Genomic DNA, 23,096 nt, shown 5'->3' on the forward strand with positions numbered 1-23,096 from the left:
TTCAATTTTAAATATTAGAATTTTCTCAGAAATTAAATTTTCTCACCAAATAGATACATAGTGAAGATTTGAGTAATTTAGTGAATTCAAACTGCATAGTCTTAATACATAGGAAAAATAGCATCATCCATAACAATAGAAATAGTACGAGAGCAATACCAAACTGAAAACAAATAAAAGTTTCTTCCAGGACCTTATAAGTAGTAGCTAGTAGTAGGGATCAAGGTGCATGTGTTTCAGAATCTCCATTAGTAGAAGCAGGCTGTAACACATAAATACATTATAGGTTATTTCCTTCTGCTTTCTCCTTACTCGTTTACACCATTTTCTACCACCATCAAACTTCAGTAAATTTGTATGTTTGAAGAAAAAGTCACAATCTTGCCAACTCCCCTTCACTTTGCAGACAGAGAAAAAAGTCACCTATCACCATTCTGCACTTATCTTCTACTTCCTTGCTCTAGTGTTCAATGATACATTAAAAATTATTTCCACAAGAATTTTATTGTATTCAATCTATGCACATAATTACTTGGGAGGGTATGGTGTAATTGCTCTCTGACACTGACAGAAATATGCAAAACCAAGACACAGAGTGCTACTCTAGTATTACTTATATCTCAAAAGCAAGACATTCCATGACATCGAGTTGGTAAATATAGGTGCAAATGGGTTCAAAAGACATTTAAATTGAGAAGCAAAGTTCTGATCTAGCAATGACAAGATACAAAATCATCTAAAATTACAAACATAACCAGACAATTTTAACGAATGAACCGTAAAATCCAAGCTAAGAAAGAGTAAAACCTCCATAGTTTTTATTATCTGAGTCATAACTCTTGTCTGGCTGAAAAGATAAAACACCAGGAACACCTGCAGTATATGGAGCATTTAGTCCACAATATGTAAAAAAAGAAACCAAATGTGGGCATACTAAATTTCATTTCGTTCATATACTAACTTTCCAGATTGCTTGTAGATTCTTCATCAATTTCACAACAGAAAGATTTCCAACATGATATATACACATTTGTGCATCTTTTTCACTACAGACAAATATATTACACTGTTGAAACGAAAAAATTCGCACATCCAATTACAACGAGGCCCGTCCATATCAGGAAAATATGAGTGCTTTATTTAAATAAAATTAAAAGCCTCTCATAAAAACAAGGATGGACAAAGTTGATAGCTTTTAAAACTCTAAGCAAAAGGAAAAAGCACAAGAGTCATTAAGCTGGTCTATTGGATTTTTACAAGACGTCAGACTTCTTGTTTTGTCAAAATATAGATTACAAAGCAACTACAAAATACAAGAGTTGTAGTCTTCACGGAATACAAGTTCCCCAAGTAGTTCACTCCAAGTTGAACTCTAAAACTCTATGTTTTATACAAACCAAACTCATGATCGGTGCAATATAAAAAGCATTGCATAAAAAGAAAAAAAGGGAGGACGAAAATATAGAACATAGCAACATCAGGAGACCGGGAAGAAGCAGAGGGAGAGCAGCGGAGGAGAGGAAGAAAGCAAGAAGGAAGAGGGTGAGACTTTCAACGATCTGCACCTTTTCCTTTGCTGTTCTCCAATGATGCAGGCCTCCAGCGATACCGTAGGGTATCAATATCATGCTCCGACACGGCGTGCCTTAGGGTGCCGATATTGTCGTTGAGCTTCGACTTGGCGTGCCTTAGGGTGCCGAAACTACTTTCAAAGCTCCGGTGGCGGTGCCTTACGGTGCCAATACTGTTTTCATAACTTTGAAACAGCAAGCCTTAGGGTGCCGATATCATCCTCAAGTTTCGGCAGTTTAATAAACCGGAACTGACAGAGGGCCCTTTGTGGATCACCATCCAGACCTTGCTTCCATATAGGGTCGTGATTCAACATAAAAATGATAACAGGAACTCTGTCAACTTCACTTAAACACCACATATAATTACCCCCTGCATCCTTTCAAAACACCATAGCCAAAAAGAGCCAGTCCCGATCTCTATTTCAAAACACCTATTCTCAAAATAGCCAATGGGTAAATAAAAGAAGGCCTCACCCTTGAGTTTAAATCCTGGAGTTCTGATACTTGGCTACGGTATAGTCGCTGTTCTTGTCTCTGGCCACCTGTGTAGCCAGGGAGAGAAGTTGTCATAATGAATCCAATTCTGCAGCAGACTGCAAACTTAATGCCTACAAACAAGTTGATGTCGAAACTAATACTTTAAAGAAGAAGCTCACCTTAAAGAAAAATAAGCTTCGAGAGACCTTTGAGGCTTTGATAATTGCCGCTTTTGTTTGCACCTGCACATTAAGCTATTTTGTCATAACCAAATACAAGTTATGCTCAGAAAGAAGTTGTTCCTGTCCAAAGTTTAAAACCAAAGGTCGATAGCTGTGTACTTCTGGGAGCCACAGGTCAAGGTACACAACATAGAAAAAGTTGAAAGCCTGGCGGTGGAATGGCAAAATAACAACTTGCAACACTAATTAAGTGCACGAAACAGAGATGTGTTGAAATGCAAGGCATATGTTAGAGCCAATTTCAACTTATTCCAAGAGATTGCAGCAAGTGTTGATGCAAGAAATTGAAGCGGTGCCGACATGAAAATTAAAGAAGAAAAGTCTCTGGCAATGGCATCCATGTGCAAAGGAGTTTTAACCCAAGTTTTGGTCAATGTCAACAAGGCAATCCCAGAAATCCATAAAAGCACAAAGTAATAAATAAAACAAAGAATGAGTGCTATGGTGATGTGCAGGCCACGAGATTGATTAATTAAGCTATGCATAAGACAAAAGGGCTTAATTAACTAAGTGTCCAACACAATTGCAGAAGCTGACAAAGTGGCATTGCAGACCATCAATTCATGCACAAGACAAAAGCTCAAATCTGGAGGTCTAGAGTGCAGGAACAAAACAAAAGAAATTAACGAAGAAGTTTACCACTCAATATGCTTGTGCAATGACGCATTCAAGCAAAGAGTTGGTTACTGCACAAAGTTTGCTGATCTCTGCACACCCACGAACAAGCTTCGACAAACAAAGGCTAGAGTTCCTTCAAGATTCATTAACCCAGTGCCCTGGAATCACCAACGAGGGGGACCATGAGGAAAAGTTCAGAAATTTGGGTTCTCCTAATTCATAAATCAAACAAAGGAGTTAAAAACCCTCACCCAATCTTCTGTGCAGAAAAGCGAAAGGATCAGTCACAAGCTCCAGATGATGAAGTCCTCCTTGCTAAGAACACGAATGCGATTCTACCCAGATTAGATTGGGAGAAATGCAATTCATCTCCGAAGCCCTTCATTGATTAACAGGGGTATCCTTATTCTTGGAGCATTCCGCCAAATGCTTCGAGATCGTCTGGTTTTGGTGAAGAGAAGAAAGAAAGTGATTAAACATGAAAAAGAAAACAAGGGGCAGTTGTAAGCAGCTGGGTCATTACGGGTGCCCATAGCAAATTTGAGCCCCAAAAGCCTTAATTGGTGTAGACCGAACAACATAACTCGCAAGCAAAGCCCACCTCAAATTTTGGGCCCATTTGACGAATTCGGCGAAGCTCGATGCTTCGGGTGTCCACATCAAAATACACAAACTCTGGTTTCGTAAGAGAATTGCTCCGAAACCCAAAATGAAAATTGCTTTTGGTACAAAACCAAGAAAGCTCATATAAACAAGTATGAACTGCAATGGTTTGATCCCTTCACAGGGTATGTAGGCAATCTGGATTTAAATCTGGATGCAACCACAACATAAACCGAATCCCTGGTTCTTTCAAAACCAAATTCACTCAAATACATAGCCAAAGTTTTCGACAGGTCATCTACCTGTTGAAACCCCCAAGGCCACAAAAACTTGAACTACGAGTGGCTTGATCCCTTCCGGGGTACGTAGGCAGCCTGTAAAACAACCCAGGTGCAGCCGCAATTTTTCACAAGCACACACATCTCCATACGTTAACTTTGTACTTGGAATCAAAGGGTTTTCCCTTAAAGTGAGGGGTTGTAATTAAGAGATTATTATCTTGAATGGGTCGAACCTGACATAATTAAAAGCTCTATTTTATCAATAAGATAGAGCGAAATTGTGTTGGGTATATTAATTTACAAATTTTGCTCAACATACACCAATCAGCAAAAGTAAATAATAGAAGGAAGCAGAAAGTAAATTCATAATAAGATACTTACTTTCCTAAGACCTTTGTTAGTATTTGAGCATAATAATCAACCATTTGCGCCTTTGTAACAACACCAATCCCCGGTTTATCCATTCGAACAAGCCAGTGTTTGGTATTCCCATGTGGAAATAACAGAGTTGCATTTTTGAACGTTTGAAAAACTGTAATCCTTTTTCACATAAACAAAATATGGGTCAGGCCTAATCGATAAAACCCCCGGTACTTAAAACAAAGACATGCAAAGAATTAAACAATTCAACATTGACATTAATGAACAACCAAACCTCATGGAAACTTCATCGTCTGTTCAAACAGAAAATCTCTGAAGCACTCATTTTGTGACAACCACAAAATAGCACACCTACAGATTTAGTGTCTAGCAACAAGCAATTGAACTAAACATGGGTAAAAATGAAAGAATTTTACGTGCAAGCTTATGGGAAGTTTCATCATTAACATCACAGCAAAAGCCAAAATGAGTTTCCCAAGAAGCATTATATATACACATCTGAGCATCCTTGTCACTATAGAAACCAACATTGAAGCATAGTTCAGCTTGAGAGCCTAAGCAATTCCACAGTGGCAAACAAAATTAAAGCTTACCCAGCCACTTGCCCAAAACTCTTTGAACGGTTTTAATATAGTATTCAATAACTTCTTGTTTGGAAATGACCCCTTGTGGAGGAGTCTCCATGAGCACTATCCAGTGGCAGGAAGTTGAAGCTGAGAGCATTTTAGGATCTCATCAGATTAGTCTTCAAACACAGCAGATAACACAGCAGTCTCAATTCAGCATAGCATACAAAGTAAACTATTTGAAATCATCATAGCCTAAAGTTGCTAGTTCAAAGTACTTTAGAAGTATAAGCTAAAGAAGTAAGTATTATACCTTTGCAGCATCAAGACACTGGCAGTCCATGACTGCAAGTGCAACCTGCTCCTATAGAGTCCGTTCTGCATCGAGAAATACAAAAAGAAACTTTAAATTGGAGATATAATAATGGCAGGATATAAGCTTATCATGATTGAATATAGCTAGGACTCAAATGAATTTGTCTACTTCCCCCCTTTGTCTACAGTTTATCTTAAATGCCTCAACCTCATCTGTCGAATGTAAACATGGGATATCTCTCTGGTTTTTATTTTGGTTTTTACTATGATTGGACTGTTGTTACAGATGGTTTTACAGATAGCAAATTAGTATTTTGGCAATCATTAGTTTTAACAATTTCAATTGAACATACCATGAATTTAGATTAGCTTTTACCTAGTTCAAAACTTCATTATATTTTATAAGATAAACTGTAGCATCAGGAACTAAGGATTCTGCCTATCCAAAAATCAACAACCACGACATATCAACTCAGCGAAGAATCAGAGAAGAATTCTTTGTTTGTCACATGACCGGTGTTGTTAAAATCACTGAAGGTTAAAACCACATAATGGTGTTTTTAGAGACAAATTATTAACCCAATTTTGCAACTTCAAGGCCATTTCTAGATAAGTAGTAACTGTCTATTGGACCCTAAACAGATTGCATGCATATATATATATATATATATATATATATATATATATATCAGATCCGATCCAGAGCGGAGCTCCGCTTTGAAATTAAAGTGTGAAGTTCGAGTTTTGGGTCACTTTTCGATCGCATATCCACATCTCGACCGTTCAGTTTTTAGGTACTACTGTATAGATCATCTCTGCAAATTTTCAGCCAAATTGATGATCGTTAAGGCATCTAACTCGTTTAAACCAATGGACGGACTGAATCCGTCAACCTGAACCGTACTAGCTTTAAGGCACTTATCAATGCCTTAACGATCATCATTTTGGCTGAAAATTTTCAGAGACGATCTATACACTAGTACTTAAAAACTGAACGGTTGAGATGTGGATATGCGACCGAAAAGTGACCGAAAACTCGAACTTCACACGTTAATTTTCAAAACGGAGCTCCGCTCTGGATAGGATCTGTATATATATATATATATATATATATATATATATATATTGACTCTAAACCAAAGTCTGAATTTCTTTCTTGAATTCAAGTACAACAGCTAGATCAACAATGAATACCCCTACAGCTTTAGGCAAACAAAATAATATGCTCGCAACATATCAAGAACTTACATTCATGGCTTAGACTTTTCTGTTACTTAATCTACCCTCAGCTTTCAGAAGATCAAAACTTTATTGTATTTTAGAAGACAAACAATAGAACCAAAGATCCATAGAATGCTGCTAGATACAAAATAGATTTGTGACAAGGAATCATTTTTCAAACAAGCATTGGGATGTCTAGTTCAATATACAGAAAAACCAGAACTTAAATGATTCAAGTAGAAGTTCAAATCTCAACAGAAAATCAGAGGAACATTTAAAACTCTGGAACTTTCTCAATTACAGACCAAACTTGGAAAATTCACAGAACATTCACTTTATGTCGAAATGCAATGAAACTTTCCAGATCCATTGCTAACTAAAAGAAGTAAAACATATCAAAAACTCAGGTCATTTGGAGGTCAATAAGTTAGGAAAAAGAAATACCAAAAAAGGCTGTACTGCAGGACAGTTTCTGCATATTTCTTTCATCGTAGTTTAGAGCAAGATATGCAGCTCGCTTGTTTAGCTCTGACTTTGAAGTTTCTATTGTAAACAAGAAGTTTCAATACACCAACAACAAAACAGCAGAGTTTTGCTTGAAACATGAATTCCAATAAGTCCTCCTAGAGAAACATGTAGGATTTTGATCACATGCGGTAAATCCTAGTTTTAACTTGCTCAGTTTTGATCACTTGACCAGTACAACCAAGATGGGCTATTAACTACTTTGACCAATAAGAATGAAATTCCCGTGCAAACATAGTAAATTCAATACTAGTGTGCCTTGAAGTAAATTATAGATTTCATTTAAAGTTTCGATCTTTGGATTGTGACGAAGTGAAGAGGGGCGAAGAAGAGTTATATTTAATATGTTGAAAATATATGAGATAGACATGAAAATGACCAAAGCAGAATATGCAGAACAAACAGAGCATGGAGATACGATTTGAGACAATCTCAATACCTACTCATTCAATACAAATATTCATAGGAGCAAATAATTGAAAGTTATGTTGTGCAGCCACCATTAATACTCCCTTGCAATAAGTATCTTACCAAATAGAGCAATTAATAAGACACATCTGCATGACCATCAGGACTAAAGCCTAAAACAAGTCTTCATCTAACAAAGATATACGAAGCATCATTAGAAGATTACATTTGTTAGGCATGTCTGAGCAAACTAATTGCCACCTAAAAGCACAATACCTATTGGAACTTCACTACTCCCCTGCTACAAAACAATCACCAAATCCAAGATTCCAATCAACAAACTAGAAACACAACCACAGCAGATACATAACAAATTAAAACCCTTAAACACTATCCCCAAAAAACATATAGCCGTGTTAACCAAAAAAAAAAAAAAAAACCAAATAGCCGTAAATGAGAAAGATGACATCTAATAATATAAGGAAGTCAAGTGAAGCCTTAGATTTTGGTTAAAAGAGAATTTTCCGTTGAAGTGTAAGATACGATTGCTGGTAATTGTCAACTGCGTGTTGCAAAGAAAAGAGAACCCACTCACCTCAAATCCTAAACAAGACCAATCATACAATCGAAACAAGCCTCTTGTACTATTGCCCAACTGCCAAACTTCTTTCAATTTTTGTTTCCGAGCAGATCTGGAATGGAGGCACACCTGTAAAGAAAGATCAAGAGGATTAGAGCTTAGATTAACCAGAAGATATAGAAGAATAAGACGTGCTGAGACAGAATAACAGGGAAAATGGAGAACTACGCGAGAGAGAGAGTGATGGGCGATGGAAGAGAAGGCGTGAAGTTTTCGATCTGATAGGTTTATTGGAGTTTCATCGCTGGAGGTAGTAGAAGAATAGCGTGTAGAGGCTCCACAATTTTAGGGATATGGGCAATTTTAGGATATGTGCAGGATGATCAAATATTTGAGGCAGCGGGAAGAATTTTAGTGGCGGCAAACTTAAATTTTTTATTTTAATACAAATTTCAAATTGTTATTTTTGTTTAAGGATATCTCTATTTTGTGTTTAATCCAAACTCTAGGTTACTTGACCTAGTGGTAATAGGGTTCAATTAGAAGAATCTAGAGATTCTCTTTCCTTGTATGATTCTAACTCTATGCATTGTAATCCTCTATATAAAGAGGCCCCTATTATCAATGAGAATACACAGCGAATTTCTCTCAATTTCTGATTCCCTAAAACACGTTATCAGCACGAAGCCCTAAATTCGTAGCCTTCAAATCCCAGAAATCACCGCCGCCCACCTTGAAGATCTCAACTCCAGGAGTCCAGAACCGGCGGCCCCACCCCCAGAACCGACCGGCAAACCATCGAACTGGCCACCGGAAGTAGCAAAAGTTCTCCTGCCCGGTTCAGAGCCTTCCTTACCACCTCCTGCAGCCATACTCGACCCCCTGCAGCATCTCCACCCCAGAAACCCGGAACTAGAAATTTCACCACCGGAACCGGCCTAAATTCAACCGAACCGGCCACCGGAACCTTCCTAACTTGAACCGGCAGAAAGAAAGAGAAAAAAAAAAAAAAGGGGAGGAGATCCTGTGCAGCCCACCTGCTGCAGCCCAAGCCCACTTGCTGCAGCCCAAAAGTTGAGCCCACGTGCAGCAGGCCCCAGCCAAGCTGCCAAGCCGCAAACAGCTCTGCCACGTCAGCACCGGATTTGCCACATCAGCGCCGCACTGCCACGTTAGATCCGACCTGCCACTTCAGCACCTCCGGTCAACGATCAGTCAACGCCGGTCAACCCTCCGGTCAACACTTTTCCGGCCACTTTCCGGTCAGCTACAGTAATTTTCCGGCAGCTACATTACTTTTCCTGCGACATTTTTCCGGCCATCTTTTTAAGGTAATTTTTCTAAAAGTTTCCGTTTTTGAAGTTTTTTTTTCAATTTCTTCTTCTTTTCTCGGGGACTTCCAACATCCCTTCTTCTACCCCCCTTTCTTCTTTATAGGGGAGACCAAAAGCCGAACTGTGGGGGTTTGTGCTCACTCCAAGCTTGGAGTTTGTAGAGTCCTCCAAACTTAGAGTTTGTTGAGAAGAAAACGATCGACCACATACATCATTGTTTCGATCTAATCCAAAACCCCTCTTGGAATCGGATTTTCTTGGAAGCGACTACACTCAGAAAAATCCCTAATTTCTTGGAAGCGACTACGCTCAGAAATTTAATAGTTTTTCGTGGTAGCCCTTTTTCGTTCCGAAACTAACCCTAATCTTGCGTTGTTTTTTAGGATGAGTTACCTGAACAAGCTGAACTTTGTTCCACTAGAGACAACTGGCGCAGGATACCATAGGTGGGTCCGAGATGTGCGCCAACATCTTAAGGTTGATGGACTTCTGGAAGCCATCCAAGAGCCTAGTCAGAACATGCTCTCCATTGAGCAAGCTACTGCTTTTGAAGCAAATCAAGCTAAAACCATCATCCTCATGACAAGGCACATGAATGACGCGCTCCAAAGTGAATACCTCAAGGAGGAAGACCCAAGAAAGTTATGGGTTGAACTTGAGCAGCGATTTGGCAATGTTCGTGACTCCCTGCTTCCTGATTTAGAAGTGCGATGGCATAGCCTCCGCTTCTGTGATTTCAAGTCTGTGCTTGATTATAACTCGGAAGCTCTTCGTATCAAGTCCCTGATGGAGTTTTGTGGTCAAACCATAACTGATACGATGTTGATCGAGAAGACTCTATCTACCTTCCCCATCTCTGCCCTGATGATTTCAAAGAATTATCGGATTGATGTGAAAGCAGGACGTATCACGAGGTTTCATGAGCTTATTGGCGCCATGAACGTAGCTGAAAAGCACGATAACATACTCGTGAAAAACTATAATGCTAGACCCGTGGGAACTAAGTCTATTCCGGAGTCTAACTATAGTCGCGCCCCCAAGGGAGGACGCAAGGAGCAAAACCCTAAGAGTAGGGACAATTCTGGACGCTCTGGTCCATATTCTCGCCCTAAAGAGGAAGAAAATCGCCAAGAGAGGTGTGCACGGAACCGTGGAGGTCAACATGTGAAGAGAGAGAGAGGCGGAGCCTCCGGCTATGGAGCTTGACCATAATAGTCGGAGCCTCCGGCTATGACGCCACCAAGAATAATAGTCGTCCAACACATGCACCAAAAGCATCTCGATCAAGGGAGCCTGACCATAAAGATGTTTGTCTTCAATGTGGATCAAGTGGACATTGGGCAAGGAAGTGCACTGCATCCCAGAACGTTGCCAACGCATACAAGATGTATCGTGAAGCAAGGGAGGCAAATTACATGGAACAAGAAGATCAAGATGGAGATCTCGATCTAAGGGTGGAAGACTACAAGGATCCAGACCCAGAAACTGGCGATTTTGATTAAGTCTTTTTATTTTCCAAGAGATGTAGGCAATTGCCATATTACTTTTGTAGTAGATGCCAATGATATTAGTCTTTCTTCAAAGTAGGCGTACTCAATGTAAAAGTGATGTCTAGAAAGGTTTTGAGATAAGTGGTACTTAAACGAGCTTTGCTCCACCGACATCTCTCTACTTAACTGGTCACATTTACATTGGAATTACCGAAAGAAGTTAGGCGACTACCATTGTTTTGCATTAACTAGTTTTTTTTTGGATTAGATTTTCTTTGGTTAAGAGAAACGATGATGTAATTCCGTTTGGCTTATTAATAAAAGTTGAGTTCTTTTCTTTATGACTCCTTTTTAATTACGAGCTTTTCTTTTAGAAATGGATGAACTTCAATGTCTTGCGGATAGTGCGACTACGCACACCATTCTACGACATAGGCAATTATTCTTAGAGATGTTGCCTACATATTCATTTGTGACTACGATGGCTAGGCCATCAAGTTTAGTTCAAGGACATGGAATGGCCCAATTCCTTTTGCCCAATGGCACCTTGATTAAAGTCACTAAAGCTCTCTATGCTCCTAAGGCAAATCGAACCTTATTAAGCTTTAAAGATATTAGAGCCAACGGATTCCATGCGGAAACGCATTATGAGAACGGAATAGAATTCCTTTGCATTACCTCTAATGATTGCGGACGGAAGCGCATCTTAGAGAAGCTTATGTGTCAATCTAGTGGACTTTATGTCACTACAATTCGACCAATTGAATCCAATAATGTCATAAGAGAAGATCTCTTGGATTTAGACACATATTAGCTTTGACATGACCGACTAGGACATCCTGGTCGTGAAATGATGCTTCGTATACTTAAGACTTCACACGGGCATCCCTTTTTCAGAGTGACTTCACACGGGCATCCCTTTTTCAGAGTGGGAAGAAGCAAGAATCAAAAATTGATTCCAGGACTTAGCAAGACCGCAAAAATTGCAGCTTCTGGCGCTGCTGCTGTCTTGGGCCGCCGAAAGGCCGCCCCTGTCCCTAGTGATGATGCCATAAATGGCACCAACCATGCGCATGACGCCATGGTTGCTCCTCCTGGTGGCCATAACGCCACACAAACCAATTTCCATGGCTCTAACGCCATAATGGGAGATGTAGTCACACACTTTGCTTCTAATAGAGCTACAGACGCTCAGGCCCAACCAAAATCCTCATTGGTTGCTTCTAAGGCCCCTCGCTCATTTTGCAAAGCCTCTTCCTTCGGGAAATTAGGACCGAGACCGTCCTACGCAAAGGATCCAAAAATGCTCATTCCGTTCTTACAGAGAATCCAAGGGGATATCTGTGGACCAATTCAACCATCATGCGGACCTTTTAAATACTTTATGGTATTGGTTGATGCGTCAACACGCTGGTCACATGTCTCGCTATTGTCCACTCGGAATGCTGCTTATGCTAAACTCCTCGTCCAGATTATCCGTCTACGGGCTCACTACCCTGACCACCCTATTAAGTCGATTAGACTTGATAATGCTGGGGAATTTACATCGAAAACGTTCGATGACTATTGCATGTCACTGGGGATTGATGTCGAACATCCCGTTCCCCATGTTCATACCCAAAATGGTCTCGCAGAAGCCGCTATCAAACGACTACAAATGATAGTGCGGACATTGGTTATGCGCACCAATCTCCCTGTTTCTGCTTGGGGATATGCAATATTGCATGCAGCGACACTCATTCGTCTACGACCCACTGCAACCCAATCTTACTCTGTGTTACAGCTAGTGACTGGATACGAGCCTGATATCTCGCATTTATGCATTTTTGGGTGTGCCATCTATGTGCCTATTATGCCGCCACAGCATACTAAGATGGGTCCACAACGACAAATGGGCATCTATGTTGGTTTTGAATCTACAACCATTGTCCGCTACCTTGAACCCTTGACAGGCGATCTCTTTACCGCTAGATTTGCAGATTGTCACTTTGATGAGACAGTCTTCTCATCGTTAGGGGGAGATAAGAACACAGATGTTCAACAGGAATGACAGGAATTGTCGTGGTCTGTCCCCACTATGTCTCATCTCGATCCCCGTACCGCACAGTCCGAACTTGAAGTGCGAAGAATAATAGAGCTCCAGAACGTAGCAGACACTCTGCCTGATGCGTTTTCTGATGTTGCCAAAGTGACGAGATCACACATACCTGCGATGTCCCAAATACTGGACATCACGCCACTCCTGTGACATCAGGGGATGGCGCCATTGCCCAACATGGCAATGATGTGGCATCTATGGCCGCAGGTCCCGCAAGGAAGCGCGGTAGACCAATTGGTTCGAAGGATACTCGCCCTAGAAAGAAAGCGAATGAGGCACAGATAAATCCTTTGATCATCGATACTCAAAATCCATCCCATGAGAATGTTCTGGATTATGGTTATGTCCAAGAGACATCATTGGGGGATGCCTCAATGTCAGAACCTATCCATGAGAATGTAGAGATCTCTGTAAATTACACTAGTGTACATGGGACGTGGGAAAGAAACTCCATCATCATTGATGATGTATTCACGTATTCAGTGGCGCGTGAGATTATTGAGACCGATGACATCGAACCACGCTCCGTTGATGAATGCCAACGTAGAGCTGATTGGCCAAAATGGAAAGATGCGATCCAGGCAGAACTTGATTCTCTAGCGAAAAGAAAGGTATTTGGCAAAATTGTACCAATACCGCCCAACACCAAACCAGTTGGTCACAAATGGGTATTCGTTAGAAAGCGTAATGAGAAAAATGAGATTGTAAGGTATAAAGCTCGCCTTGTGGCGCAAGACTTCTCACAACGCCCTGGATTCGACTACGAGGAGACCTATTCTCCCGTAATGAACGTCATTACGTTCCGCTACCTTGTCAGTTTGGTAGTTTCCGAAAAACTGAACATGCAGCTTATGGATGTGGTTACTGCGTATCTATATGGGGATCTAGATACAGAAATATACATGAAGATTCCAGATGGAATTCAATTACCCAAATCAAGTGGCTCTAGACCGCGGAGCGCGTTTGTGATTAGATTGAAATGCTCACTATATGGATTGAAACAATCCGGACGGATGTGGTATAACCGTCTAAGTGACTACTTGGTTGGGAAGGGATATGTCAACAATGAACTATGCCCATGTGTGTTCATAAAAAGGACAAGTTCCGGATTTGCAATAGTAGCGGTTTATGTTGATGACATGAACATAATTGGCACCCTTAAAGAGTTAAGGGAAACCGCTGAACACTTGAAATCCGAGTTTGAGATGCAAGATCTTGGGAAAACACAGTTTTTCCTTGGTTTAGAACTCGAGCACCATAGAGATGGTATTCTGATTCATCAATCAGCTTATACCCAAAAGATGCTTAGGCGTTTCAACACTGATAAGATTAAGCCTTCAAGCACCCCAATGGTCGTCCGTAGTCTTGATCCAAAGAAGGATCCATTTCATCCAAAAGATGACGACGAAGAAGTGCTAGAGGCAGAAGTGCCCTATCTAAGTGCAATAGGCGTATTGTTGTACTTAGCACAATGCACAAGACCGGATATCTCATTCGCAGTGAACTTGCTAGCTAGATATAGCTCTGCGCCAACACGATGCCATTGGACTGGTGTTAAAGATATCTTTCGATACCTAAGTGGTACGATTGATATGGGCTTGTTCTATCCCTATAGAGAGATGATGGATTCGGACCCATCAAGTGCCAGGGACGCTACACATGGTGGATTGCATTCCCTATCCCCAAGCCAAAACGATATAAGTGTTTTGGAAGGTTTTGCTGATGCTGGGTATCTCTCTGACCCACACAAAGGTCGCTCCCAAATTGGTTATGTATTCATCATGGGAAAGACCGTGATATCTTGGAGGTCTACAAAGCAGACCTTAGTCGCTACCTCTTCGAATCATGCAGAGATTATTGCTCTTCACGAAGCAGTTCGTGAATGTATATGGCTTCGATCCATAGTTACGCATGTTCGAAGCAATTGTGGTTTGAAGTCTACCACAGATGAGCCAACGAGCATTTATGAGGATAATGCTGCTTGCATTGAACAAATGAAGCAAGGCTACATCAAAGGCGACAACACCAAGCATATATCGCCCAAATTCTTCTACAATCAGCAACAACAGAAGTTCCTCAAGATCAAAGTGAACCAGGTTCGATCTGAGGACAATGCGGCAGACTTGTTTACTAAGTCATTGCCCAAATCCACGTTCGAGAAACATGTGGCAAGAATTGGCTTGCGGAAATTATCTGAACTCCCATGATCGTAGTCATCAGGGGGAGGTGCAGACATCAGGGGGAGATGTCTACATGTTCGTCTCGAATCGTGAAGGGTGTGTTGTGCTCTTTTTCCCCTTCGACCGAGGTTATTTTTGTCCCACTGGGTTTTTGTTACTCGGTAAGGTTTTTAACGAGGCAACGAGAGAAGCACCGCGTTTGGACAACACAAGGGGGAGTGTTTAAGGATATCTCTATTTTGTGTTTAATCCAAACTCTAGGTTACTTGACCTAGTGGTAATAGGGTTCAATTAGAAGAATCGCGAGATTCTCTTTCCTTGTATGATTCTAACTCTATGCATTGTAATCCTCTATATAAAGAGGCCCCTATTATCAATGAGAATACACAGCGAATTTCTCTCAATTCCTAATTCCCTAAAACAATTTTGTATTTTTTCTCTTGGGACAATTATTGTTCTTTTTTTTTTATTCTTAGGTACGTGTAGTCCAGTTATATGACTACTTATATCAAACAAGTTCAATTGCATAGATATTCCACTTATTCAGGATATCTCGTCGGGAATAAGATTATATGTTGTTCAGGAGTAGATGTTATGTCAACGAAGAAATATCGTATCAAGGAGCAGATAAGCTGTCAAGGAAGAGTTGAGAAACATATATCTTGACAAGTTGGAATAGGAACCATATATCTTGTGTAGAAGTGAATATCTCATCTAAGAGCATATATATGATTGAGGAGCAAATATCGTATGTAGGAGGGAATATCTCGTCGAAAAGCATATATCTTGTATAGGAGGGTACTTTTCTTGTCTAGGAACAAATACGTGTTAAGGAATAGATATCCTTTTTTAGGAAGAAATATTGTGGAAAATAATGAGATTAGTTAATGATATATCATACACCCAATATTTCAAATGAATTCCTTAATAAATTGTAAAACTCATCAAGACGTTAACATAATATAAATAAGCAAATAAAAAAAAATTAGGCATCATTAGCATGGAAGCAAATGTAGGTATACAAAAACTACCCAGTTTTACAAAGAATTATTACTATATGACAAGAAATAAAATAGGATATCTCCTTATTATAAAATAGCAACAACTTTCTTAATTTTCGTCAGATGAATCAGATGAGTCATCAATAACAATGGTTGATTTTGGACAAGATGGGCCGACCTTAGGTTTTTCAATCTTTATTCAAGTATGTAAAACACGAGGCTTTACTTCAGGATCATCAGCGGTGAGATCAATAGGGTAACGAGGGTCTTTTCCGGGATAAAACCAAGCTGGTAAAACTCGACCACCCAAACAAGTAACGCCTGAATGTTGAGGTTCCACCTTTATAGCCTGTAATGGAGGTGCAACAGGTTGAATACCATTGATATACTCCAGTCCAAGTGATGGGTTAACTGGATGCACTTTTACATCAACATCTTTTTTGGAGTTGTAAAAATAATCACCATCTGGAGGAGATGTAGAGCGAATACGAGCTGGTCCATGATAACGTCGACTCTTACTTGGACGCCTAGCAGACATTGACAAAATTATCAGAAAGATTGCAGCAAACCGTAACGAGGAAGAAGATAATGAAGAATGAGGTATTGTGCTTCGAGTCCCTACTGATGATTTGCATGTGTGTATTCTCTTTTTTCACATATAAGTCAACAAAATAACGAATTGTTTTGTGATTGCAGTACTGTCCATTTGGCAAGGTTGAAGTCTAGACATCTGAAATCAACTGGCAAAATTTAGGCCTATTAATGTGCATTGTAATGTATATGTTGGTGTTCACATAAATTTGAATTGTATCTCTTTGTTGTTTTGTGTTCCTTGGGAGTGGTTTTAGTCTAGTCCCCCATCCCTTTTGTTTTTTTTTTTTCAATAAAATTTCGAATAAGGGCGAAGAGTTAGCTCGTAGTTCGCTTCTTAAAAAAAAAAAAAAAAGGATTACTACTTACTACTTACTGTGTACTTTTTTACTATTATATGACATTTCTAATAGTGGCTATACTTTGTTGCATTGAATGATGATGAACATATTTCTGGTTTTTCATTATATATGTTATGACCAAATTTGCAAGAATATGAAGACAAAAAATGCAGGAATCTATATATTGGCCACTTTTAACCCTCTTTTTTTTTTTTGGTATTTCCGACGGTGAATATGTGGTCGGAAATAAACCCTATAATTTCTGACGACTTTCCGACGAAACAAAATCTTATCGGAAAATGACCATTTATTTTCCGACGACATCACACTTGGTCGGAAAAACAATTAGCGGGAACTTTTGCCGCCAAATTATAATTATTTCCGACCCCACTCTAAACTTTTTCTGAGAGGTTGTTTGCTGTCAGAAATAATGGTCATCCAAAATTTATATTTCCGACGGGCAAAAATTTTTGGTCGGAAATACTGTCACTTCTAACCAAAAAAGGATTTCGTCGGAAAAGGACATATTTTTTGTAGTATAATGATACAATCATCTCAATGAAAATGCTTGATTATGATGGACATCTATAGCCTCCTTAAATATGTTGGAAAATATAGGAAAGGATCGTTGTGATTGGCGTCGTCAGACTGTTGATCACAATGGTATGGTGTCTTTAATCTAGACACAATAAGGGAAATCAAATTACTGAAATTGAAGTGACAATGCAAAGCGCTGAGGTTCTATTTATAGACCTCAGCCATTGTACCTCTTGAGTGAACAGGGGTAACTAATTAATAGTTATACCCTTTCATTATAATTATCAGTATTCATGTACCCTTTTAGGATACGTGAATTTCCTTGTTCAAGTGTGTCTTGATGTACCAGTGTTATTGTATATCTCCTCACACATAGCATACTTATTGTGAAGCCACTTAATCACATGATCATATTCTAACATCTCCCACTTGATCATGATGATTCAAGTTTCTAAAGGCTTCTAGGTTCTGGATGTTTTTACTAAGTGTTGCTTGTTTCATCGCAAACACCTTAAACTATCCATCCTAATTTACTTTGGATATCCATTCTGAGTATCATATATTTGATTACCCGGGACTTTCCAAACGTCAGATAATGATTTCATTTACCACGTGTGCACACTTCTGAATCATTTTCCATCTGACCACAACTTATCTCATTTAATAAGTTGGCACCATTCTCATATATTAGGAATTTTAACCATCCACACCTAATATCAATAGTGACTTTAAAAATCCGCGCTAACCCGAATATTATACAAATTCATTCATGTTGCCTCAAAGTGGATTTTACAGACAAGAAGATTTGTTATAATTTCGTTTCTTGATTAGTGCCCTCTATCTTATTTTTGACCAATTTTAATCAGATAGGGTCGTATCAATTGTCACTTTTAGGCGTCCCAAAAATACTACAATGATGCTTACCAGCATGCTTGATCACATCTAGATGACTTTAAACCCATTTTACAAACATGCTCTCTGAATTTTTCCAGAGTTAACCCTTTGGTCATAGGATCAGCCACCATCTGTTCAGAGGGTATGTAGTCGACCTTTACTTCACCTCTTTCAACTATATCTTGTATATAATGATATTTTACGTCAATGTGTTTTCCTTTGGAACTATTTGCTCCACTTTTAATCAGGTAGATGGCGGACTTATTATCACAAAACACATCAACAGTCTTTTTAGGTATATCTATATTCATATAATCTATGAAACGTTTGGCCCATACTGCAGTACTTACCAATGTGCTACAAGAAATATATTCTGCCTCCATAGTTGATTTTGCAACACATTTCTGTTTCTTACTTAGCCAAGAAACAGCCGCTCCACCAAATAAAATGATGTTACCGCTCGTAGACTTTCTGTCATTCAAGTCTCCAGCAAAATCTGCATCACTATAACAAATCAAATTTAAATCACTTATTCCAAAACAAAGTTTCATATCTTGAGTGCCTTTCAGATATCTCATAATTCTTTTAACGGCTTGCCAATGCTCTTTGCCAGGATTAGATTGATATCTGCTAACTAATCCAATAGCATGACAAATGTCTGGTCTAGTACTCGTCATTGCATACATCAAGCTACTCACAGCTTGAGCATATGGAACATTTTTCATATAATTTATTTCTTCTTCTTGTGTAGGACACATCTCCTTTGTAAGAATCGTTCCCTTACTAATGGGTGTACTAACTGGGTTGCATTCTATCATATTGAATCTTTTAAAGATCTTATCCAAATAGTTCTCTTGGTCCAAGTAGAGTAGTTTGGAATTTCTATCTCTAGTGATTTTTATTCCCAAGACATAGGAAGCTTCTCCCATATCTTTCATCTCAAACTTGGAACCTAAATATGATTTTGTTTTAGTAATCATATCCATGCAATTTCCAGCAAGCAAGATATCATCTACATACAGAGACAAGAGACAAAACTTGTCTTGGCACTTCCAAGTATATACACAGTGATCTAGTCTGTTCATTTGATAACCTATCTCAAGGATAGCTTGGTGGAACTTTAAATACCATTGTCTAGATGACTGTTTAAGTCCATACAATGATTTCTTTAATTTATAGACTTTGTTTTCATGTCTATTTACATGAAATCCTTCCGGTTGAACCATATAGATGTCTTCTTTTAAATCTCCATTAAGAAAAGCTGTTTTGACATCTAGTTGGTGGAGTTCTAAATCCATTCTTGCAATAATTGCCATGAGTATTCTAATAGATTGAAACTTTGCAACCGGAGAATATGTATCGACAAAATCTATGCCAGGTTTTTGCGTATAACCTTTGGCCACTAAACGGGCTTTATATCTATCTAGAGTACCATACGCTTTAAACTTTTTTCGAAGTATCCATTTGCAACCAATGGGCTTCCTTCCAATAGGTAGATCAACTAGTTCCCAAACTTCATTTTTCTTGATGGAATCTATTTCCTCATTCATGGCTTCTTGCCATTGTTGTGAATCAGATCCATCCATTGCTTCTTTAAATATTCTTGGGTCTCCCACTAATTCATCTAACTCTTCAAGATTGAAAACATAATGATCCTTCAATCTTTTAGATGGTTCCCTTTTTCTTTTTCGTCTCCCACTGTTTTGTGCATTGCTATCAGGATCAAATGACATAACATCAATATTATTTTGATCATCTATATCCATGTCATTGTTATGATCACCAATATCTATATCTATATCTCCCACTTGATCATGAACAATGGCATGATCACCAAGTTGGTCATGATCAAAGTCATCCTGATTCATTTCTAGATCAGATTCTTGAATTTGTGTAATCACATCAGTAGTTTCTATAAAAACAGCATCTCTGCTTTCTATCAACCCTTTATCCTGGTGATAAAAACGATAACCTATACTATTTTCCGGATATCCAATGAATTTACATTCCAAAGTCTTAGAATTTAACTTATCTCGAAGTGGTTTTGGAATCAAAACATGTGCCTTGCAACCCCAAACTTTTAAGTTTGACAAATCTGGTTTTCTTCCATGCCATAATTCATATGGTGTTAATGGTTTAGCCTTTGTATTTACTCTATTCAGTATGTATGAAGCAGTGGATAGCGCTTCCCCCCAAAAATGAAGAGGCAAGTCTGCATGGGACATCATTGATCTTGTCATCTCCATTAGGGTTCTATTTCTTCTTTCTGCAATGCCATTTTGTTGTGGTGTATATGGCATGGTATAATTGTGTCTTATGCCATGTTCTTTGCAGAATTCATCAAAGGCTTCATATTCACCACCTCTATCACTATTAAGAGATTTTATGGGTCTTCCTAATTGAGTTTCTACTTCTTTCTTAAATTCCTTGAATTTTTCCAAGGCATCCGATTTTTGTTTCAAGAAGTAGACATACCCATAACGAGAATAATCATCGATGAAAGTAATAAAGTATTCCATTCCTCTATGAGTCTTAGTTCTCATAGGTCCACATAAATCCGAATGTATAACATCAAGTAGATCAGAAGATTGCCAATGTTTAGAAAATGATTTTCTAGACATTTTTCCTTTGATACATGATTCACATATTTCAAAATCATTCAAATCTACTTGAGGTAACATTCCAATTTTGCTCATTCTGAGCAATTTATTTTTGTTTATGTGTCCTAATCTCAAATGCCATAATAAAGTTGTATTTGAAGTAGAGACAAAAATATACTCGGAAGAAATATTTTTATTACTAATAATAATAATTGTGTAAATATCATCGATTCTAGTACCCTTGAGTACTATTCGACCTTCCTTACCAATAGTGACTACACCATTTTTGAATCTCACTTCAAAACCCTTCTTTTCAAGCATAGCAACAGAAATAAGATTTCTTCTAATGGTGGGTGCATACAAGACATTTTTGAGAATCACATTTGTGCCATTACACGGAAGCTTGCAATCTCCTTCTCCAAGAACATCTATGTAAGTATTGTTTCCCATGTATAGACGATGATCTCCTTGTGCCTTTTCGTTGATGTTGATGAAAAAGGATTTGTCCTTGCAAACATGTCTTGTAGCTCCGGAGTCGACACACCATTGTTCTTCACATTCTGCTATGAGTGCTTCAGAGACTGTCAAAATTAATTCCTTAGGCTTGTCATTGGTCCTTTGACGTCTGGGACATTTTGATCTAATGTGACCAATTTCCCCACAGAAGTAACACCCATATTTTTTTGCTTTTGAACTTGAAATTCTTCTTGTTGCTGGTCTTATGGAGACTATGGTTTTTCCTTTTATTATTATTGTTATATTGCGGTTTATGCTTTTGTGAGTCCACGACTATTAGGAGGTTGCCTCTATTATTTTCCTTTTTCCTCTTATTCATTCTCACTTCTTCAACTGCTAACATAGCAGGCAAATTATTCATGGACAACTCTTTTTGACCATAGGTCAAAGAAGTCACCACATGATCCCATGATTTGGGAAGACTGTTGAGAAGTGTAGAAACTTGCATTTGATCAGGAATAGGATGACCAGCATTAGACAAGTCCTTTGCTAATACCTCCATTTTGGTAATATGATCCACCATATCATCATTTTCGTTCATACGAGTGTTGTTATATTTCTCAAGCAACAATTGAATGTATGTTTGAGATTTAGGCCCGTATTTTTCATCCAACACATTCATGATTTCTTTGGCGGTCTCATATCCTTCATAGAGAGGAATCAAATCATCTTCCATATGATTGAGAATCGTAGCAATAGCTAATGCATTATCTTCTTCCCATTTAATATAATTCCGAGAAGCGACGGAAGGTCTCTCAGTTTTTAACGTATATAACGTTTTCTCATGGGTAAGTAGATAGGTGATTCTTCTTTTCCATATGCGATGATTGATATTATTGAGCCTCTCTATCTTTGTATTTTTTGCTTTGCATTTACTGGCCATGACTCACAATTCTAATAATGAACACCACAATAATACCACAATAATACAATTGTAGTACAACTGTACTTGTAATGCTGTACATTTGAATATGTCTAATATATATGTAAATATATATATATATATATATTACTTATCTACTGTACGTTTATATTACTTATATTATATATAATATGTGTACTTAATTGTAAATTACTTACTGAGCACAAGATGAATTAAACCTTGTGCAATCAAACTTCTGCTCGTCGCTTGCTCCACTTATTCCCAACTTATTTCCCCAAATCGAATACCTAGCAAAGTTTTGATCCTCAACCAAATTCTAACCCAAATTCCGTGAAAGGTCAGGTTGATAATAGAAGAAAGAAGTGAAATTGTCTTGAGTTTTCACTTCTGGTATCTTTCTTGGTGCCGATGAATTTGGTTCTGATGGGCGAATGGGAGACCAATTCGAATCGTCGTTCTTGTAGATTGGAGTTCTATAGAATTGACGAGGTGAGATGTATTGATTCAATGATAGATCCGTCGGCCTTTGGGTCTGGTGAATACGAAGATTCTCGTCAAAAACCGGCGTCGAGTCCAGACGAAACGATTTGAAGTAAGTTGAATCCGAACCCAAATGCTTCGAATGGTTGTCTTTCAGACCCAGATTGAATGCTTCTTCTTTTCTTTTGAACGACGCCTCTTTCTGTTGAAAGGATGCCTGTTTGCGATGGTTCTTGTTGAAACAGGGTTCCTGGTACGGGCGATTACACCACGGCGGGCCTGGAAGATTGAAACGTTTGGGTCCGTTGTTGTCGTTGTAGCGCGATCCCAAACTATTTTTGTACTCAGTATTCAGACGAC

At 38.7% G+C, this 23,096-nt stretch overlaps 2 long non-coding RNA genes across 2 annotated transcripts; both read right to left on the bottom strand.

Moving 5' to 3' along the window:
* Window positions 1–293: 293 nt before the first annotated feature.
* Window positions 294–1,012, bottom strand: LOC112182782. The gene is made up of 3 exons (XR_002929543.2): window positions 962–1,012; window positions 808–873; window positions 294–460 (listed from the first exon to the last, which is right to left on the bottom strand). It is a non-coding gene; the product is annotated as an uncharacterized LOC112182782 (long non-coding RNA).
* Window positions 1,013–1,214: 202 nt separating this feature from the next.
* Window positions 1,215–3,065, bottom strand: LOC112181959. Its single transcript, XR_002929219.2, has 3 exons — window positions 2,933–3,065; window positions 2,231–2,293; window positions 1,215–2,116 (listed from the first exon to the last, which is right to left on the bottom strand). It is a non-coding gene; the product is annotated as an uncharacterized LOC112181959 (long non-coding RNA).
* Window positions 3,066–23,096: the final 20,031 nt, after the last annotated feature.

The sequence above is a fragment of the Rosa chinensis genome, chromosome 1, assembly GCF_002994745.2.
Source record: "Rosa chinensis cultivar Old Blush chromosome 1, RchiOBHm-V2, whole genome shotgun sequence".
Classification (NCBI taxonomy): domain Eukaryota; kingdom Viridiplantae; phylum Streptophyta; class Magnoliopsida; order Rosales; family Rosaceae; genus Rosa; species Rosa chinensis.